The sequence below is a fragment of the Hyperolius riggenbachi genome, chromosome 6 (genome assembly GCF_040937935.1).
Source record: "Hyperolius riggenbachi isolate aHypRig1 chromosome 6, aHypRig1.pri, whole genome shotgun sequence".
NCBI classification, from domain to species: domain Eukaryota; kingdom Metazoa; phylum Chordata; class Amphibia; order Anura; family Hyperoliidae; genus Hyperolius; species Hyperolius riggenbachi.
In genome coordinates, this window is record NC_090651.1 from 264,209,519 (window position 1) to 264,232,963 (window position 23,445).

Genomic DNA, 23,445 nt, shown 5'->3' on the forward strand with positions numbered 1-23,445 from the left:
CATTGGGAAGTCTGCCAGCAGGTCTCTGAGATAGCTAGAAAAGCAGGTTTCTTGATTAGGAACTTCAAAGATACTAGAGCCTTTATCACACATTATAGTCAAGAAAGACACAGCATTCAAAAATATAAGTTTCAATAACTATTAAAAAAAGCAAATATTTGTATTTATTCCATCCTGTAATTCTACATTAATACCATCAATTTGTACGACTCCTCCTATATCAATAAAATTAGATCACTCAAATAACATGGTAAACGTATTGCTTTCCAGCAGGAGATTATCAGAAGGAGTATACAAAAGATGTTGCCCTGCATCAGTCACTTCAGTTCCTTACACCACTCAAAACTCCCCAAACGATCTCCCTGTAGTACAGAACATGGCAGGCATAATGAAGCCAATACACTTTCCTCCACAGCTCTGAACCACAGGTGTTCATCTTTATAATCCATTCCGACACTGTCCTCCATTCCGCTGTCTCTCCATGTTAGCTGTAGTGCTGCACCTGGGGAGACTGTAATGAGACAAGCAGGGCCTAGAAGTGTGCGAGGCCCAGCACTTTGACTTTAATGCTGTGTTTGTAAGCAGTTCAAGGAGCACAGTTAAGCAACACAAGTCTGTGGGTCAGGAGTATGAATTAAGTGTGAGTAATGGGAAGGGATGGTCAATAAGATGCATATCATTTTGAGTTGATGCATTATGCACATTTTGCATGCAAATGTATGCAGTGTCAACATGAACCAATCAAATCCTGCTGAGGTAAAATTTGATTGGTCCATTTTCAAGCTACATGAATTTGTATACAAAATTTGCATAATCCTGCATCAACTAGAAATTATTTTCATCCCATTGACCATCTCTACCCATTACTCACCTTAAAGTGGTTTAAAACGCTGACAAAATATTCAACAAAAATGTGTTTTCCTACTTTTTATAACCCATACAATTATCATATTTGCTTTTGTGCACAAGTATTATAATTTATGTATAAATTATAACTTCCCAAAGTTCAGTTTATTTACTTTGAAAGCTGCTGGTGCATTTTATTCATAACTGTTGTAATTCTGTTTTAAATGCAGCCATCAGTGATTTCTGACTTGTGTTTCACTCCAGGACTCATTAGCATAAGTTTCTGCACAGCCAGAGAATGTTTACTTAATTGTATCAAGTAGAGAATGTATACAGAAGTTAAGCTAATCACCAGTTCGGATGCGGCAGCCCCTGCAGGAGAAAAAGTCAGTCCTGTGATGTTACCCTTTAAATGCTGTTTTACTAAAAAAAAAAAAAAAAACATTGTGTTAGTATATTATATGCTGTAAATATTCTTTTAGAGCAAAGAAGAAATACTGGGTTATATTCCACTTTAACTAATATCCCTGGCCCATCTCATTGACCATCCCTAGTAATCGGCATTATGACACTCGCTGTCTTTGCATATCCAAATACATAGTTAGTGACATTCTTATTTAGTGTAAGGATCCCTCCTGTAGCGTGTTCTGTCCGTCGCAGTGGACTGCAAACGGACAGTTCTGGCTTATCTGCTTGCATTCGGTTGTGCATTCGCAATAAGTCTCATTGTCATTTGCAATCGCTCTGCAGTTCTGGGCAGCTCAGAATGCTGTCATCATTCCACCAATTGCTTGTTGCAGCTGAGCTGCGGCCAGATAGCTCTGGATTTCCTGCAGGCATGTTGTTACATAATACTGCATGTATTTCTTATGGGAGTCCTTTGCATTCACAGCCAGCTAGCAAATAGTAATCAAGCCAGCTCAGGATTGAATGATTACCATTCAGCTGTGTGCGGATTTGCATACCTGCATCCATTGGCTGATGCCAGCATAAAAGTCTGCCTCCCATTTCATACCCCGCCCAACAAAACGTTCAGCTCTCTGAGTTGTCGTTGAGTCTATGCTGTGAAAGTTGTTATTGTAAATGTATAATGCCTTGTTCTGTATTGTCATGTCTGCTGGACGTTTGCTGACCTGCGGGGGTCAGTGAAGTCCTTCTGATCCTGATAGTTAGATTCTGCCAGCACCACGTTGGTGACTGGTAGTATTCCTTCTAGCCTTGTTCTTGCCTTGTTCTTGAGGATGAACTATAGCAGCGGTTGCCATTAGTTCGCTCCTACCTGTTAGTCTTGTCTATCTCAGTGTGAATGTCGCCATCGCTGAAACAGCGACTACATTGGCTGAGCATTCCGTCTGTCTGTCTGTTGTCTGTCTTGTTGATTATCATTACTCGTGCTTTAGCTAGTGAGTTATTTGAGAGCTACATTTCATATATTGCGCATCAGCACAACATATATGTACTCTAGTCAGTCAGTATTGTATTATTGTAATATTGTATTGTGTACCGACCTTTGCCTGTCTCTCGACTACGAATCTGCCTAAACCTTCCAATACGACTGACATCTGAATTAACGTGTATGACCCAAGCCTGTTACTGACTATGTCTGTTGTGTATTGTATCACGTAGCATCTAGCCTGATAGGAGGCTCAGAGCTGCATTTGCTCTGAGCAATTTTGCTTCCTTGTTCATTACTCCTGTGTCCATCCATGGAGCCTCTTCCATTATCCAGCTCTTAGCCTTGTTGCGCTGGGTGGTCAGAAAGTATGACCCCCCAGCATTACATTTAGCATGATTAACCTCCTTAGCGGTAATCCCGGGTCAGGCTCGGGACAGAAATCTGCAGCTCAGAGCGGTAATCCTGTACCTGAGTGAGTTACAGTATATGCAGGAGCTGCTTTGTTTTTTGTTTTTTTTCTTGTTTTAGGGTCTAAAAGCTTAAGAAAAAATTTCATGGCTTTTAGACCCTAAATCTGGAAATAATCATAACGCCAGGGAGGTTAAAACATGAGAGCAGTTTTAGAGAAAAGAATGTGCTTTCTAACCCTGTCCTCAAGTACCGCCAGCAGTGCATGTTTTGTGGAAATCCACAGAGGTAGATAATCAGCTCTGCTGAGACACTAATTACCTCACCTGTGAATGTTTGTGGTACTTAAGGTTAGGGTTGGGAAGCCCTGCTCCAGAACAATCTGAATCTCCCTTCATTTTACCATTGAAATTAAACAAATCTGATTGGCTGTTTTTGGCCCGCTCCCTTCAGAATTTAAACCCCAGTCTCCCAGTGACTGACTTTACCAGATTTAAAGCCTCTGCCGTTAAGAGTGTATGAATGGCAGCAATGTAACTATTCCCCTTGAAAATCAAAAGGTGAATTTTGATTGGCTGCTGTAGGCTCCAACCACTTTCCTGAATATTAGTCCCAGTCACCCAGTGGACAACTGTGTCACGTTTGAGAACCCTGCCAATAACAGAATGGCTGAAATCAATCTAACAAATCTGATTGGCTGTTTGTGTCTCCACCCCTTTAGTGAATTTGGACCCCAGTCACCCAATGACTGACTGTATCAGGTTTGAGGCCTCTGGCATTAACAGTGTAAGAATGGTAGCAATGTGAATGTTCCCCTTGAAAATCAATAAGGTAACTTTTGATTGGCTGTTGTAGGCTCCACCCACATTTCTGAATATTTAGCCCAGTCACCCAGTGGCCAATTGTGTACAGTTTGTGAACCCTGCCATGTTAAAAATGTAGTTGTTGGCACCGCCCACTTTTTCTTATCTCGACATACAGTCACTCAATTATCAAGTTTATCAGCATTGGGGTCCTTGGTATTAATACTTTGTATATTCCCATTGAAAACTAAGCAAATCTGTCTGTTTGTGGCTCTGCCCCCTTTCTGAATTTGAACCCTAGTCACCCAGTGACCAACTGTACCAGGTTTGAGGCATCTGCTATTAACATCTATTAACAGTATAAGAGAATGGTAGCAGCTGAAATATTCCCTCTGAAAATCAAAAGGTGAATTTTTGTTGGCTGTTGTAGGCTCCACCCACCTTCCAAAATCTGAATCTCATTCACCCAATGACCAACTGTGCAAAGTTTGAGAACCCTGCCATTAACGGTGTAACAATGGCTGCAGTTTATATATAAAAAAGGTTGTTTTTGGTTCCGCCCACTTTTTGTAACATGGACACACAGTCACTCAATGACCAAGTTTGTGAGCTTTCAGGTTCCTGGCATCAAAAATGTGTAAATGGAAGCAGTTTATCCACCAAGGAAATCTAATTGGCTGTACGTGGCCCCGCCCCTTTAGTGAATTTGGACCCCACTTACCCAATGACTGACTGTAGCAAGTTTGAAGCCTCTGCTATTAACAGTGTAAGAATGGCAGCAGTTTAAATATTCCCCTTGAAAATCAATAGGTGAATTTTGATTGGCTGTTGTAGGCTCCACTCACTTTCTTGAATTTTAATCGCATTCACCCAGTGACCAACTGTATCAAGTTTGAGACCCCTGCGATTAACAGTCTAAGGGCCCTTTTCCACCTGCAATTGCTAGCGTTCACGCTGAACGCTAGCGATTGCTGAATCGCAAAACCGGCGATTCCCCCGACGTTTGCGGCCGCGATTTTGCTATGCTATGCACTGCATAGCAAAATCGCGGCAATTATCGCTCCGCCGCGCGTTCGCGTTCCCGACAAAAGCGAATCGCGGTAGTGGAAATGACCTACCGCGATTCCTATGTTAAAAAGCAAACCGTAGCGATTGTAAAATCGCTAGCGGTTTGCGGTTTTGCGATTCAGCCAGCGCAAACGCGCTGGTGGAAAAGGGCCCTAAGAATGGCTGCAGTTTACATTTTCCCATTTAAAATATATGGCTGAAATTTGATTGGCTGTTTTATGCTCCGCCCACTTCTCCTGGATTTGTAACCTTGGTCACCTAGTGACCAACTGTGCTGAGTGTGGGGACTCTGGCTCGATTACTGTGAGAATGGCAGCCTTTTCCATTTTTTCCATTGACTTTAATGGGTGGAATCTGATTGGCTGTTTGTAGCTCCATCCAGGTGTGCAGGGGGGACACGAGACCCCCAGAACATATCATCCCAGGTAGTAAGGGATCTGTGTACCAAGTTTCGTTCAAATTGGTCAATCCGTTTTCAAGTGATCGCGGCACATACATACACACATACATACACACACACACACACACATACATCCGATTTTATATATATAGATAAACACGATGAACCTGCAAATGAATATTACATACTTACCTCGCCGTCAGTTCCTCTCAGAAGCTCACCATTTTCTTCTAACAACGATCCCTTCCAGTTCTGACAATATTACAGTTTAACAGTGTGCTAACCAGGAAGCTGTTTTGGGGTAATGACCATTTTCAAAATGGAGGACGGATAATTCCATTGATCACAGTGAACAAACAGGACACGGGAGAGGAGAAAGAGATTGAGGAGTAGACTACATGTAAGGTAAGTATGACGTGTGTATGCTTATTTTGACTTTTAATTTTCAGTTCAGGTTTGCTTTAATCAGGCTTTTCTGTTTCTATATGTAGGCTTCCTTAATTGACTTTCTCGTTCTATAGGAACATGTTTTTTACAGACAAACTTTAAAAAGGGCCAAGTTCTGCAAACTCACTCCCAGGTTCTTTATGACAACCATTATTTATTTTCTGGCTTGTCCCAGTTCAACTTGACATTTGCCTTTAATAAAAAAAATATTGAAAACTGTGGCAGCAATAAAATAAAGAGCAGGATTTCCACTTGTGGGATAGCTGGCAATGCAAACCTCTCGAGAGGCTGAGCTTTCTAAAGCGTTAACAAAACATATTGGCTGTTGGTTTAATACTGAAGTATTTTCCCCTTAGTAGGTGTATGAAACGCCACTGCATTGCAGGCTCAAACTTTTTAACTGTGTTTATACAGAAAGAAATGTAGTTTCGCATCAGTAGTTTTGACAAATATATAGTATATTTTCCCACTCTGCATGCATATTCTAAAGGGGTTTGTTTATAGAAAAAGCAATAAACTGGCAATCCACTTCTCATTAAATTAGCAAGTGAATGTTATGTTTTATCATTGTTCCTATTTATAAAATATAATTATAATTGTTATCAATTAATTTATCATGGGATAACATCATCAGCACAGTGCTAGTGCTTTCACTTTTATACACATGTGTGAAACAAGGTGATATTTTCTTAGATGACTGTTGTTCTCATTTCACAACTCTCTCTCAGGGCTTGTTCACTCCTCGGTCATTTTCGCCTTTTTTAACCTCCTGAGCGATAATCCCGAGCAGAGCTCGGGGTATATCGCGCAGGAGGGGTTCTCAGGCCCTAATGGGCCGATTTTGCATAATTTTTTTTTTGTTACATGCAGCTAGCACTTTGCTAGCTGCGTGTAACTTCCAATCGCCGCCGATCCGCCGCTACCCGCCGTGCCGCGCAGCCCCCCCCCTCCCCGACCCCTTGCGCAGCCTGGCCAATCAGTGCCAGGCAGCGCTGAGGGGTGGATCGGAACTCCCTCTGACATCACGACGTCGGTGATGTCATCCCGCCCCGTCGCCATGGCAACCGGGGAAGCCCAGCAGGAAATCCCGTTCTGAACGGGATTTCCTGCTTACTCTGATCGCCGAAGGCAATCGGAGTGGGTGGGGGATGCCGCTGCGCTGCGGCTATCATGTAGCGAGCCCTCGGCTTGCTACATGATTTGGAAAAAAAATAATTAAAAAAATAGTGCTGCGCCACCTCCTGGGCGATATAATTATATCACCCAGAGGGTTAAGCGTGGCAAATAGCCCTAAAAGTGCTTGTGCAATGGTTCCCTATGAGAGTGTTCACATCTGAGCGGTTCGATTCCGATCCGCTCACCAAAGCTCTGCCTGTAACATTTTTGAGGTGATTTGCCTCAATGGAAGGTATAGGGAAATTGCAAAGCGCTTGAAAAAACGCTTTGTATAGCGATTTCCCCAAAGTTAGAAATCTTCAGGGTAGACTGATTGCCTAATTTACCTGAAGAAATAATGATAAATGTTTCTCTTGGTTATGAAAGCCTGAGAAGAGAAAATCTCAGTCTCTGAGCATTCATCACAAATTATGTATATTACAAGGATGCCAGTGGTAATGCATCTCCTCACACACATTATCTAAAAGGGAAATAGATGATCTATATATCAGATAACTTCCGAAGCTTGGAAATGCTGAAAAAGTATATTTGCATTTTCTTATGCATGTGTGCAAATTTTCAGACAACAGTGGATACTCGACTGCATTAAAACCATTGCAATGCACACGTTTTGCTATAGTAGCTCAGGATAGTTAGTGAGAATTAAAATGCATGAAGTGTGTGAATGGTTTTTCTGCAAGCAGAAGATAGAATTGGTTCAAGCAAGCCCATTGACTTTTATTGGTTTCTAGTTCTAATGCAAATTCACATGCAAAAGTTAAGCATGAACCTATAGTGGGAAGTATACATCAAAGCTGAATATTCACCTTAACGACGCAGGAAGATGGATCACAGTGACGTCCCCCAATGACGGGCGTTCCCCGATCCGTCTTCCTGTCCACGGTAACACATGACAGCACACAAGTATTCCGAACAAGAGTTCAAACGATTGCGCCACTTTGCGCGGGAGTTATCAGGGATCTTAACCACTTGAGGACCGTAGGCTTACACCCCCCCTAGTGACCAGGCTATATTTTACAATTTAGGGCTCTGCAGCTTTAGGGCTGGTTCACACGGGCTTCTGCCAAGCCTTTGCTCAGCGTCACGCTCAAACGCTGGCGTTTAAATGCCAGCGTTTAGACGCTAGCTTTTGAAGGCTTTTAGGAAGCATTCAAGGAAGCGTTCAATTCTGGTCTCTGCTATTGTTTCCCGGTGTTTACCGCCTCTGAAAGCAACATGTTGCTTTCGAGACGAGATGCAACACGTTGCTTTCGAGACGAGATGCAACGCCGGGATCTACCACCAGGCTTTCATGAAGGCCTGCAAAAGCCAGCTCTAAGCGCTCCCATACACTTGAATGGGACGGCAGTAGATCCGCAAAAACGCTGCATCTGAAACTCCACAAAAACGCGTGTGAACCAGCCCTTAAAGGCTCGCTGCAGAGCCATAACAGTTAGCACACAAATGAATTGTGTCCCCTTTTCTTGCCACCAACAGAGCTTTCTGTTGGTGGCATCTGATCGCTGCTCCTATGCTTGGGGGTTTTTTTTGTTGCATTTTTTAATAAAAATGCCTATTTTTCTTTAAATTTAAATACCCATCATCCCTCCCTCCCCCCTAGAGAGCCAGTCAGTGTGATCAGCTCTCATAGGCATCAGCCTATAAGAGCTGATCACTTTTGTGGCCAATGGAGGGGACACCTCAGTATCAGAGCTGTCCCCATACAGCGCTGCTATAGATAGCAGCGCTGTACATGGAAATAAACTGTTTTTCTTTTCTTTTTATTGTTTACAGTCTGCTAGCGGTGATCTCCGCTGTTGATGGAGCGGAGCTTCATTCAAGCGGGGATGTGCGCGCATGATGCCCTGCAATCTCCGCCCCTTGGATTTTACACCATATTGGCGTTGAATGGCCCTGAGGTAGCTGCCGCGTTCACGCCAATTGGCGTGGAGGGGTCGGCAAGTAGTTAAAGATCCAATCTGCTGTGACGGTCCTTATCGAAATGCATCGCTAAATCGCACACTCGTACCCATCTCCCGAGATTGTGGAAACGGTCACTCACTGCTCAAAAAATCACTGAAGAATCGTGGACAAAATCTTGTGGTGGGTATGAGCCTTAAAGGGGAACTGAAGAGAGAGGTATATGGAGGCTGCCATGTTTATTTCCTTTTAAGCAATACCAGTTGCCTGGCAGCCCTGCTGATCCTCTGCCTCTAATACTATTAGCCATAGCCTCTGAACAAGCATGCAGCAGATCAGGTGTTTCAGACTTTAAAATCAGATCTGACAAGACTAGCTGCATGGTTGTTTCTGGTGTTATTCAGACACTACTGCAGAGAAATAGACCATCAGGGCTGCCAGGCAACTGGTATTGATTAAAAGCAAATAAATATGGCAGCCTCCGTATACCTCTTACTTCAGTTCCCCTTTAAGATGATGTCATAATAATACTAAAGCCTTTGCTGTGGGTTCCAGACAAACGAATGCCAGCGGATTACCAGCAGTGATTACATAGTTCATACTTATATATGCTGCTCCTTTGGGTCCCATCTATACACATGCATGCAAATAGATCCTGTTCCAATAACAGTGTTGCAGGGATCTGTCCAAGAACTCTGCACTTTCTGCTCTGAAAACCATAGTGTGGTACCCTCAGTATGGTTCTCAGAGCAGGAAGTGCAGACGGATTCCAGGGTGCTGTTTAAGGCATGCCTGAAGTAAGAGGGATATGGAGGCTGACATATTTTGTTACTTTTAAACAATGCCAGTTGCCTGGCAGTCCTGCTGATCATCTGCCTCTACGGTAATACTTTTAGCCATAGACCCTGGACAAGCTTGCAGATCAGGTGTTCTGGCTGAAGTCAGACTGGATTAGCTGCAATGCATGCTTGTTTCAGCCAAAGAGATCAGCTGGACACCAGATTTTATTTATTTATTTATTGTATTTATAAAGCGCCAACATATTAAGCAGCGCTGGTATTGTTTAAAAACAAATAAATATGTCAGCCTCTATATCCTTCTCAGTTCAGGTGTGTTTAAACCACTTACAGACAGTGGTAATTGAAATCTATGTCCTGTTTGGCACCTGTTTTCCCTCCCAGGGCGTAGATTTCAATTACTGCGCATATAAAGTAGTCAACAGTACCACTGTACTTATACCTCCTAACTGTAACCTTGCTTTCCAATCCTCTTATTACTTCCATTGCATTCTGCCTTGCTTCCTCCCACTCAGAAGCTGAATAGCGATATTACTCCACATGTATTTATGTATGGGGAATATTGTGAGAACACAAAAGAAAGTATAACCACCATTAAATCACCTACTGTGCTGATCTGGCTGCTGTCAATGGACTTTTATGTCCTGCTGTTCATTTTGGGCAGGAGCACAGCTGAGCTTGGTCCCAGATGGCAGAAGTACATAACACAACCTGAAGCTTAATCTGGTGCAGAGTATAAAGCAGTGGTATATTTATTTTATGATTGTGTCGCTTATCCAGGCCTCCTTTTTTCAAGACAGTAAGGTAGAAGTTCACAAGTGATATACAGCAGTAAGGAATCAAAACGCAAACCTTAAAGCAAATAGAACAAGCGGCTGCACACATTTGTTATGCCGATAATGAGCTATGAGTAATGGCTGGTGCCCCACTGGAAAAAAATACTGACCTTTTGTGCATCAGTCTCAAAATGTCTCTGTCACTACCCCTTGTCACTCTTTTTGGATACTAAATGCATTTGACAATGAGACTGTGCATTTTGGATTCATGTATGCATGAAGTATGCATTTTTATTTTTACATTGCATATTCCCCATTGTATATTTATTTTGTAATAACTTTCTCTTATATAGATGATGCATTTCATGTTACAAGTTATTAACATTGAAACATGCCATATCTAAGATGATTCTCATTAAGCTAGTTTTTAGTGTTGTTTTTTACTAAACCATTATTCAAATCTAGCACTATTTTAGAATCAGTACACTACACAGTACATTTTAATCTTTATAATAACAGATCATATTTGGTTAGTCCTATAAGTGGTTATAACGTTCACACTAAACGGTTGGATATATACTTTCCATCATGCCCATATGTCTGCGGGAAAGCATATATAAGCTGGGTAGCGGGCTATGCTCATGGTTTGACCCCGGACTGGTTAATTGTATAATTTCATGGTCTGGGGAGCATGCATGCAATGGTACTGTAGTAAATAACTGTTTTTGATATTTTAATACATTTCAATGCAGCTCATTTATTTTTTGTGACAAAGCCTCTTATTCTGTTTCTATCTCTATTTTTCTTTCTCTCACCTTTTTACCTGGGGTATTTAAGTCACAATCTGATTTTGGATAGACAATGAAACTACAGTACCATGAAGTTTCTAAATATCATGATCAACCACTCATCTCTGCTCAGTGTTTCAGCTGTCGTACATATACAGTATATATATATATATATATATATATATATATTCAGTCATGGAGTGTGATCAGAGAGGGATCTATTGGCTGCTCATACACTGTACACGGATTTTGAATCAATTTCATCATGAAATCAATTCACAACCTGTGGAGGTGCCGCTGCCTCTGGACTGCCTAGCCTCCCCCGACCAGCAGCAATGATATTACCTGTCCGCTGGCGCAAGTCCCTGGGTCTGTGCTGTCCCTTTCTCTGGCTGGCCTTCTTCTTTATCTTCTCTTCACTTCCTGTCCCGAGCGGAAGTTCAAATAGTAGAGAGCCCTCTACTGTTTGAATTTCCCCTTCTCACAGGGCGGGATAGGAAGTGAAGAGGAGATGGAGAAAAGGGCCAGCCAGAGAAAGAGACAGCACAGACTCTTGGATTTGGGCCGGCGGCAAATATAATTGCTGCGTCGCCGAATTGAACACTGCTAACGACAGGCTCTCGACCCGCCGGCAATCGAGCAAAATTTTCCGCCTAGATTTAGGATGGTAAAAGGTTGATTGGTCAACATTTGCGTTAACGATTTCACATCGGATTCAAACACAGCAATCAAATCTGTTGTATACTGGCGGGAAATCGATGTAGTGTATGGGTACATTAAGATAAGGAACATAAGCCACATATTTGTGGTGCTTTGTAAGCTGTAAAGATGTCCTTGTTTAACTTGTGGTACCGCAAAATGCATATATATACTGTATATATAAGAAAAAAAAAAAAAAAAATATATATATATATATATATATATATATATATATATATATACAGAGGAGCTGCAGCACACAACAGGAAGGCTCTTGGTTACGCTGTAATGCGTTTAAGCTCACCAACTGCGCCAAAGTGTCACCAATCTGGTGAGTCCTACTATAACCAGGCAAAAATGCTAGTTTTTTTTTATCAGCGTTGTAGTGGGAAGTGGGAACCATGCCAAAAGCCCAATGGTCAACTAAACGGGAGAAAGGAAATTAAAAACACCTCACCTTCTACTAGCTACTAACTGAACTATGAGCTCCGCTCATTTATATGCTTAACTGTGCTAGAGGTGGGCGTGGTTATGCACGCTCACAGGGGAAAATAATATATACCAGGGGATGAGCAGCGCAAACCAAATTATATGCAATACTATGCAGAGCATGCACGCAGCACTGGAGCTGTGTATATATATATATATATATATATATGTATATATATATATATATATATATATACACTGTATATATATATATATATATATATATATACATATATATATATATATATATATATATATATATATAACCTGGAAGCAGATCAGCTTTCTGTTGACTTCCTATATTGTACAGAACACAACAATGTATTGGTCAGTGAGGTGCTAGTGGTGGTAACTTTGACTTTCCAATGACTACACTTGGTGGCTATACTGTAATTAGCCATTGTACTGTGGAGTTAGGTTGGTCACATGATCAAGACACAGAAACTCAAGAGACCCACAGAATGTGTCTAGGCCAAGCTGCTCCATTTACTGCTGCCTGTTATTCTTCTCCCAGTTGCAGCATAATGAATAAACCCAGCACAGTTAGAAAACCTCAGGGACCAAGAAAAATGTTCCAGTGGGCAAAATATGAAATGCAGATTGCAAGCGGAATGTGTTAACTCCCTTGCAGTAAGTGAAGCAGATATATATGGTTTGTTTTTCCCTTCAGTCTCCCGCAGTTCTTAATAACCTTTTAATATTACTCTTGTGATGTCAGATGATTAGCCATGTGTGACACACTGTGCTTATAAGCATTTCGTATTTTAGATTGCTCTGGGCAACTGTACAGTGTAAGCAGTGTCTGGAACCCAATTTAACTTAGTAACATTCCATTACTACAGCTGTTCTGCGTTCCGGGAGCCCAGAGGCAATAATCAGGAAGCTTATAATTAGAGGAAGGACCGTCAGGATTTCTAGATTAATAGACCAGCCATGTGATCAGCCCAAACCGTCACATAAATAAACACATGCTAATTTTATGGGGTGCAGACATCTGTCCTTATCCCTCAGGTGCCTATGCCAAGCACAGAGGCAGCATATTAAACACAGAGGACTAGAGGGTCCACATGTTTCTCTATAATTTATTTTTCTTTGTATGTACTCTCTGCAGCACAATACCTTTCCAAGCATGATTAAGGGCATTCTTTTTTTTCCTGCCCCAAGGTGCCAGCGTCAGATGAGATGAGTGGGGTGGTGTCAAGCTGACCTTTGAGTTAGGATTTAGTATATCCAGAGTGATATACTTGTGTGCATACCTAGCAGACTGGGCAGAAGCAATTATTTCTAAGTCTGGGCTTGCGGTGTATTGCTGTAAGGATGTAGGTGTCTGCGTATCAAGGTCTTAGATGCCATACATTTATTTGATCTATGAAGGCTCATTTGTACCGTAGGACAAGACTTAAAAATGAGTTGAACCTTCGATCGAGCTAATATTTGTGAAACATGATTAAAGCAAACCTTACTAAGGATTATTTGTCTGTCTGAAAAAGTCAAAGCAGTTTAAGAGAAATGAAAACCTATTAATGTTTGTGTCATCTCTTTGCTGGAAGATAATTGGGAATACATTTACATTTTAGCTCCTGTGTATAACCAATTCCTCCTCTTAACATGACTTATGCATGAAATGTTTGTAGAGATCAACCATATGTAACATATAATTAATCAGCTCTTTCCATTAAAGAGATGCTGCTACAAACATTGACAACGAATGCCATTTCTGCTGGTTGTAACAGAAAATATATTTGTTCCATGCACATATGCATGTGCCAGTTGCAGGCGATATAGTAAAAACCATAGAAAAGGGTCATGAATCATTAGCTGGAGGTTGACATAGACAATCGTAGATATTCATCAGATTGGATCCAAGCTAGCAGAATGAGTTACTGGCAGATGTTGGCCATTTTTTGGTATTATAACAGAAAACAATGCCTGACAGTTAGATGGTCAGGTTGATTTCTTCCTGTATCACAGGCAAATGTTTATTACCTATGGGTAGTAAAACATTGATCCTCAACTGTCATGTTTAAAAGTGAACCTCTCACTTGAACATTTGTTTTGTAAATAAAATGGCAGACTGGATACATATGTCTAGCTTACCATTGCTGAAAATGCTAATTTACAGTAAAGGGTTCTCCATTGTGAGCGCTGATAAGTACGCCGTATGTAACTTTAAAAAATGGAGAGAATGTTTTCTAAAAAAAAAAAAGGCACTGGGGTATTTATATTTTCAATATCAACCAGTTGCTCGTTGATTCAGGGATTTTATCTGATTGGCATGTAGAGTCGGGAAGGATTTTTCCTTTGAAAGATATTTGGCCCAGGGTATTCAAGGTATTTTTTTGCCTTCAGGATGTTGTATTTGTTGAAGGACGTATTATTGGAATGTTACCTTGTGTAAGCAGAACTTTGCTTACCAATCTATATTAAATATAACCCCATAGACTAGATTCACTGAACTTTATGTAGCACTTGACTAAATTCACAAAATTGTATGTAAAATTGTAAAGTTCAGTAGGCATTTTGCAAATTGTGTCCTGGAGTTATGCAAATAATATAAGTTTGCAGGTATAGAATACATATGTTGTCCCTACTTAACAGAGTACAGAGGTGACAATAAACTCATGAAATATACTATTTTATTGATTCTCTTACTCCTAAAATGTATTTTTTAGATATCCCCCAGTTTCAATTTATGTTAAAATCTACTTTTTAAGCTTTTAATGTTGCATTGTCTATGCTCAATCACACAGTTTTTGTAGTATGCCAAAGTTAAAATCTATGAACTTCTGACCTTTTTTATTTCTTTCCTGCTTTCAGAAGCTGAAGCTTTTCTCTGCCAGGAAAGAACTTTATGACTGTAATTCCTTATCAGTGAGGATTAAATATAGTCCGACTAGTTCTACTGTACTGGACTGGAGAGAAACTGTAACTTACATACCTAAATATTAACTCTGTCAGGCAGATAGAGAAAAAAAAGGAACACAGCCTTGTTATTTGTGTGATTGGCACTGTACCCTGTGTTCACATCATGGCACATCTGTATTTCTTTCATAGAGGTTAACATATGTGTTGTGAGTGCTGCACAGCACAATGCTAAGTTTTGTGAATCTTGTCCCATGTATCTTATCCTACCCCTTCAAGTATCTGAACAGGGTAATGGTACAGGTTAATCATATGTGCAGGCAGATAACATAGGAATCTGAAATGATGCAATGGAAAATGTGGTGTTGCTTGACTGGCTATGCAGTGCGGCACGGGTGTGTGAATCACAAGACTAGCTGGACGGGATTACACTTCCTTTTGGCAGAGAAAATATTTCAGCTGTGGACCGAGCAGTTTGCCTTGCATTCTTTAAAACTGCATCTATTTAATGATATCTTCCATAGCATCTCTTTTTAAACTGTACCCAGCCTTCTAATTAGACTGGATGATAACTGACTGTCCACTGCTGTGACTGTACATTAAAGTCACTTACTGCCCACTAAAGTCAGCGGCTATACAGAGATTTATGAAAGGGCCAAATGGACAAACAGCTAATTAACTCATTCAGGCAGAAACATTTGAAAGGCATTAAATATGGTTTGTATTTATGGGCCATGCTAATTACCGTGTCATAAATCTTGGCTTCTTGGAGTGGAATGGTGCTAATTAAGTGGCGGAGTTGTTTTTAATGAGACTTGGGAAAAAAATATTTGTGTGCAAGTTGAGTGCAGATCCTTTGCCATGGACAAACTTGCTTAATTGCATGGCAGAAAGAGCCTAGCAACACCCATGTTCCTGCTTTCTAGTGGCAATTACTGCACAGTAACCTACTTCTCACACCTCCTACCCATTACCTTATTTACTGACTTAAAGTGGACCTGAACTCAGAACTTCCTCTCTGCTTTAAGCAATACGCAACAGCATAATAACCTTTAAAGAAAAACATTTCTTTGTTACAGCTGATACAAATCCTGAAATAAATCTACACTGTTTTTACTTCCTGCTTTCATGAAAGCAGACGTATATTGTTAACATCCAGTGCTTTCACATAAGCTTATCTGCCGTATCTGCCGTGGCAGTCATGTGACACGGGAGACATCAAATTGCCTTGTGATTAGACACAGATGAGGGGGAGAATTAGACGGGATAAACTCTCTAAATACATACACAGTGCATGTCTCTCTGTTTTCCTTCTGTCCTGGGAAGAGTTCAGTTCCACTTTAATTGACTACTACCCCCATCCCTCCACACTCTGTACAGTGTTGGACTGGGAGATGGAAAAACTGAGGAAATCTACCTGCTGGCCAAGCAGCAGAAACCCTGTGTTATCACTCCCAATAGAAACCTGCAGCAAGTCTTCACTGTGAGCAGCAACACCTGATTACTGCTGCTTGGCCAGCAAGTGGATTTCCTCAGTTTTTTCAGCTCCCAGTCCGACACTGACTCTGTATATACCCCTAAACCTCAAAAGTAGTAAGATAATTCCTTATCCTTCTAAAGGTGAGCCTGCAGCACCTATATGCCACTAGAGATAACAGATGCTCTGTCTATTTTGGGGCAAATCAGGTCAAGGTCTCATATCCATAGATTTCCAATAAATATTATCTGACCGATGTCAGAAAAGAACAAAGCCAGGCAGAATGGAACACTTTGAATAATGATGTCTGCCCCAAATCAGTCATCAACAGTGTCTGGGTCACTCCTGAATTGCAGGAACAAATCCAAAATCCAAGGAAGGGTTCCAAGTCATAGCGCTGCTGGCACTTAGAGGGTTATCTGAACAGGGTTATCTACATACTGCACGGTGGCGTAGTGGTTAGCTCTCTCGCCTTGCAGTGCTGGGTCCCTGGTTCGAATCCCAGCCAGGGCACTATCTGCAAAGAGTTTGTATGTTCTCTCCGTGTCTGCGTGGGTTTCCTCCGGGCACTCCGGTTTCCTCCCACATTCCAAAAACATACAGATAAGTTAATTGGCTCCTCCTAAAATTGGCCCTAGACTACAGCACTTACACTACATAATATAGACATATGGTAATGGTAGGGATTAGATTGTGAGCTCCTTTGAGGGACAGTTAGTGACAAGACAATATATATATATATATATATATATATATATATACTCTGTACAGTTCTGCGTAATATGTCGGCACTATATAAATACTTAATAATAATAATAATACTCCCCAGTGAGCAGCCAGACGCTCGTGTGTATGTTACTTATGTAATAGGGCTTGGCCAAGTAAACCCCAAAGATAGATAATTCAGGTTGTTGTAAACTGGGCTGCAAGCATCAGGAGAAGATACATATTTTATATAGATATACTCATAACCAATGATATGTTAGTTCTAAAGACACCTTAAACAGAAACCATAACCAAGAATTGAACTTCATCCCAATCAGTAGCTGATACCCCCTTTCCCATGAGAAATCTTTCCTTTTCTCAAACAGATCATCAGGGAGCTCTGTATGGCTGATATTGTGGTGAAACCCCTCCCAAAGTGTGATGTCAGGACCATGGTTCTGACATGACACTGTGGGAGCCTTGTTGCATTGTGGGAAATAACAGCTGTTTACAGCTGCCAAAAAAGCAAGCAGCATCTCCCCCACTGATATCACTTGCCAGCAGTAAAAATGTCGCCATGTGGTAAATATCAGAATGTAAATCAGGGAGAAGAAAGATTTTACAATGGGCAAACACTGAGTAAATCATTTATACATAATTATTGTAAAAATTAAGTACTTTTTTTATTACATTATTTTCACTGGAGTTCCTCTTTAAGGGTGTCTATAAAAAAGAGGCACAAGGAAAAAGGGGAGCAAAATAGCAGTAATAGAATATCTGTATTTTTACTGTTTTTCTAAAATACGCTATAGTAGATATCTGTAATTTTACCAATATTTTGCTATCTGTTATACTATAATATGATTATACTGAAATTCTACTATTCCCCTCTGTGTCTTCACTCTCACATGAACCCTCCCCTATTTGTGCCTAACAGGAAATCCCCAACTATGCCTATCCCTTTCCTATCTGTGCCTAGCAAGAACCGCCCCTATCTATGCGGAAATCCGCTAACAAGAATCTCCACAATATATACACTGCAACTATAGCGACATTTTGTCACTATTTTGTCACCAAAAGTGTAACTCTAGAGTTACACTACACTGTAATGGAACTCTGTTGCCCCTATTTTTCGTGGGCATCTCAAATTCGAGCTGCAGCTGGGATTTCAGTAATTTAATATAGACACCAATGGAGGCACCCACATTTCCCAAGCGCTACTGGTGCCCAAATTGTCCGATTTGCCTTTAAGGTCATGTATCACAGGTGACACAGTCGTGGTGACTAGTAACTGTGGCTAGACTTTAATACATTTTCATGGCAATGCTAGCATTGGCTACTGGTTGCTAGCGATCATTCATTATAATTAGCAACTAGTTACTTGCAACTCAGCTACATGTGTGACATGTGGGTGTATTCACTAACAGCCATTAATATAGCCATGCATGGATAGAGCACGGCGATATAACCGGCACTTATGCCATTAGAGTACTGCACAAGTATCCATAGAATGCTCATGTTACACATGTACTGTGGGTCACACTAATTGTGCCACCTGCACTACACTGCTGGCAATAAGTACCTGTAATATTGCTATGCACTGTCTGCGCCCAGCTGTATTACCGGCTGTTAGTGAATTGACCACTTTTTCTCCTCCTGTCCAATTTACTCCTCCTGTGTCCAAACTTGTATGTGCCTGCTTGGGATTTGTACATTTGCACCATATTATTATTCTGTGTACAGTGCTGTATAATACAGTGGAACTATATTAACAAAAGATTTCAATAATACAGTTCTCACTGCAGCCAATCATTAATCAGTTACACTAATGAGGCTGATCTGTGACTGATTAGTCATAGATTACAGCACAAAAGTGTTTTGTGACCTATAGTAAGACCAGACCTCTGTGACACAGTCCAATGTAACGCTTCATAATTAGAAAAAAACTGCAGAGCAGACCTCATTTTTAATTGTAATTTTAATTATGCATAGATCAGGCAAATGAGACCATCATTATGCATGCAATATTTCATGGTGGTAGTAAAGCCTAATGGCCACGTCTTCCCCCTACAATCTGTGTACAGGTCTGTGTTCAGTTCCTCTAGCACAGTAATCATCGGAAGGGAGAGTGTTACGCTATACTTTCTGAGATCAGGCTGTAGGTTTTCCTGTTACTTAAAGGGGAACTTTAGCGAAAAGAGGAAAAAAATGAATCAATACATTGCATAGTGAGAAGTTAAAACATAGAAGAGAGATCAAGAAATGATTGATATTTGCCATGTCATTTGTTCATGCTGTTTGATCCACAATCAGCCTGCTTGTAATCATCTTTACTACTGGCAGACATGAAAAAAGCTAGACAGCGCTAATTGCTATTATTTATAACCACACCCACTAACACTGCGGTAGGCTAAACTTTTTTTTTTAAATATAGATATACATTTTGCACAGAGGGAGATTCTGGTTGCTTAGCAGTTGGAAACAGCTGTTATTTACCACAATGCAACAAGGCTCACAGACAGGAAAACATCAGGACCTAGGTCCTGACATCACACTGTGGGAGGAGTTTCACCACAAAATCAACCATACAGACTCCCCTGATAATCTATTCGAGAAAAGGTAAATATTTCTCATAGGAAAGGGGGTATCAGCAACTGATTGGGATGAAGTTCAAACCTTTGTTACAGTTCCTCTTTGAAGTCATCACAGCCACTGCTTACACTGTTTAATATACAGACAGGCACTGAAAGAGAACAAATACCAAGATAATGTGAATATGTGACACCGCCACATGTGAATAACAGATTGAATAGGATTGGTGACCATAATAAGTCCCGGGACTGTAGTAGATCTGTATTTCTCTCTAGTACAAATGCTATGGTGGGGCAATGTTAGCAAAGTAGATTTTTTATTCCTGGAGCACTTTGCTGCTACTTTCCAATATGTTAATTTTTGAAAGTCTGTATATTCATGCCATTGTTCCATATCTAATGCGTGCACCTGAAGTACATATGGTAGGTCACCTTCATGTAATGCATAGATGTGTATAGGTATGTCTAGCAGGGCTGTGAAGTCTGTACAAAATTAACTCCGACTCCTCAGTTTATGAAATCACAGTCTCGAACTCCAGGTACCCAAAATTGCTCTGACTCCTTGACTCCAACCACAGCCCTTGCAGGGGTATAGAGTGTGTACAAATATTATCCAATTTCAACTCTGACTCCTCAGTTTATGAAACCACTAACTCTAACTCAAGGTATCAAAAAATTGCTCCGACTCCTTCACTCCGACTTCACAGCCCTGATGTTTAGGCAGATTTGAAATCATGTCAGTGGATTATAATGGACAGACTAATATAGTTTTTCAACACCCCATGTCAAAGAATATAGCCATTGCATAGATACAGGACTTGTGGGTAGGTATGTACCCAGAAAAGTAACAGCAGTATTTAACTAAGCAAGCTTTTTTCTTTGCCTTATCTTGTCAAGTTCCCTCAGTTGAAAGTAACGGATTTAAACTCTTTCCACACCATAAATTGCAATTGTGATTTTGAGATTTTCTTTATATTGGCCTAAACTGCAAATGCAGAAAAAATGCAGCAAGTTCAGCCAATGCCTCTTTGGAAAATTCAGCCCTATGATTCCCATTATAAAGGTGCTGACCTTGATATTGGTAAAACGCAAGCATTGGGAAAATCGGATCGGAATGCTGTTGGCGTGAAAGGGCCTTATGTCTCACCTTGCGTATGGAGTAAATTATGGGTTAGTCAAATAAATAGGCAAGCTCTTTTACATTTTGAAAAGTTAAGGTGACCAAAAATTTAGCGACTTGGTTGTCATTCAACCATCCGATCGGATGAAAATCGGTGCCACCAAGAGCATGCTTGATCAACGGTGCAACAAATTTCCTACCAAAATTGGTTGCATGTATTGATTGGGCAAGCTGCTGGATGTTGGGATGTCGGGCCTTTGTGGTCAATCAGGTGCTCGGTGGTAATGGTGAGCGACATCGGGACAAATTAGGATCTTGACCTGTTCCGCCACTTCCCCCCGCCCCCCAGTCTGTCCGAATGTCAAATGTGCCCAAGATCCACTGGGGCACATTTGGTATTGGGGGGCAGCGTAAGGCTGGCGAGGCGGCAGATGTGGCAACACAAGGCCATTCCTGATCAATTTCACCATGAAAGCGACCAGGAATCGGCCTGTGGTGTATGGGCAGCTGACAGATCTCTCTTCAATCAGAGAGAAATTTGTCTCTTGGTAACATTTGCCCATCATCACTAGATGTGTGGCTACCTTTATGATCTGAGAGCTTTATTTTCTCCCCACCAACATCTAGTGAAAGATGAACCATAAGATGATTTTCTTAGAGCAGCATAATAAATAGGTGTTCCTGATAAAATTATATTTCTTATGAAAAAAAAAAAACACAATGAAAATTCTGCCTTGCATCATACTATTTTTGATTTACCAACACATGAAAACCATCACTGCAATAGTATGAAGTGGTTCAAAGAAATGTATGATATACTGGAAGTACGTGAGGAGAGGTAGCCCTCGATACACCATCTGTCTGGGCCACATTTCTCATGATGACACCCAAGCAGCACACAAGTAGCGCTATTCACAGCTGGCACACAGAGGGTGCCTTGGCTTAGACTGCCACTCATGCACTTGCCAAATTATTTGTTTAAAGGTTGGCCAACATATTAGTTGTCCAACAACTGAGCATAGCTGCTATTTGTCAGGCTGTGCTATCTGTGTCTGCTGTGCAGCTACTGGTGCACATGACTCTTCCTAACAGGGTCGCTCATGTGCTGGCTAGTTCTAAGTCAGCTTCAATCACCATTACAGGCATCAGTAAACAGAATCAAAACCCGTAAGCAAGAAATGATTTTCCCCAAATAGTTTCTTGAAACTGATTGCACAAATGAAGGTTCCTGGTATTTATAGATACCCCCAGGTGCTAATTAGGCTTTGTGCTAATCTCGTGCCAATCTTCGTGGCATCTTGTGGCACAGATGCAGGCCTACCAAAGTAATTGCAGTTTATTTATAAAATCCCAGAATCTCATGCTGCAAAATCCAAACTCAAGGAGATATTTTAGAAATGTATCTAAAACCGAAAGAGATTTATCATACTTTTACATTTCTGCTGTAGATCCATCCTTTTCTACAGCAAAGGGCAAGGTATGGGATATGCTTGTCAAGAACTTTTTTTATTTAACCAGTTCACCCCCAAGGGTTTTTACTCTAACGGACCAGAGCAATTTTCACTTGTCAGTGCTCCTCCCGTTTATTCCCTAATAACTTTATTACTACTTATCACAAGAAAATTATCTATACCTCGTTTTTTTCACCACCAATTAGGCTTTCTGTGGGTAGTACATTTTGCTAAGAATTATTTTATTCTAAATGCGTTTTAATGGGAAAAAAAACTAAAAAAATGAAAAAAAATATTATTTCTCAGTTTTCAGCCATTATAGTTTTAAAATTAAACATTCTCGTGTGGTTAAAACAAACACATTTTATTTGCCCAGTTGTCCCGATTATTAACGGTTTAAATTATGTCCCTATCACAATGTATGGAGACAATATATTATTTTGAAATATAGGTGTTATTTTTCTGTTTTGGTTTTTTTTTTGTTCTGGCCATAATTACAAGCCCCTATATAATAAATTAAAATTAATTTCCCCCCATAAAATAAAGATTAAAAAAAGCTGAGTCCCTAAGGCAATTATTTATTTATTTTAAGTTGATTTTTATTTACAAGTGTTTTTTATTATTTTTTTTTTTTTTGGGGGGGGGGAGATTTGGAAGTGTAATTTTATTAATAGTGGGTATGTACTTGTGTATGTATGTGTAATATACTTTTTGGCCACAACATGGCGCTAGTGAACACTCCCGTATAGGAAGTGATCACTTTTTTTTTTACACTTTATTCAACCGTAACAGCTTCCTGTTTTTATGAATGGACGCAGCCGCTGTTTGCGGTCGCGTCCATTCACTCCAGGCAGTGCGATTGGCTATTCCCCAATCACTCAGCACGGGATCCCGATGGTAATGGCGGCGGTAGCGGCGCGCACACATGCGGAGCGGCTGGAACGCGCGACGTATTAAAACGTCATGTTGCCATTAACAGGCAAAAGCATGACGTTTTAATACGATACATTGGCGTTAAATGTGATGTTCTATTTTGTTAAAGTGGACCTGAACTCAGATCTTCCTTACTGCTCTAAAAGAAATGCAACAGCATAACTTTTAAAGAAAAATATTTCTTTGTTACAGCTGATACAAATCCTACAATAAGTCTGCACTGCTTCTACTTCCTGCTTTCATGGAAGCAGACATATTGTTAACATCCTGAGCTTTCAGTTGAGCTTATCTGCCATGGCAGTCAGGTGACATGG

At 40.7% G+C, this 23,445-nt stretch overlaps 1 protein-coding gene across 11 annotated transcripts in view; it reads left to right on the forward strand.

Moving 5' to 3' along the window:
- The window catches only part of NCAM1 (neural cell adhesion molecule 1), a 485,915-nt gene that overhangs the window by 219,423 nt on the left and 243,047 nt on the right, over nt 1-23,445 (forward strand). The gene's annotated exons all lie outside the window — the stretch shown is intronic.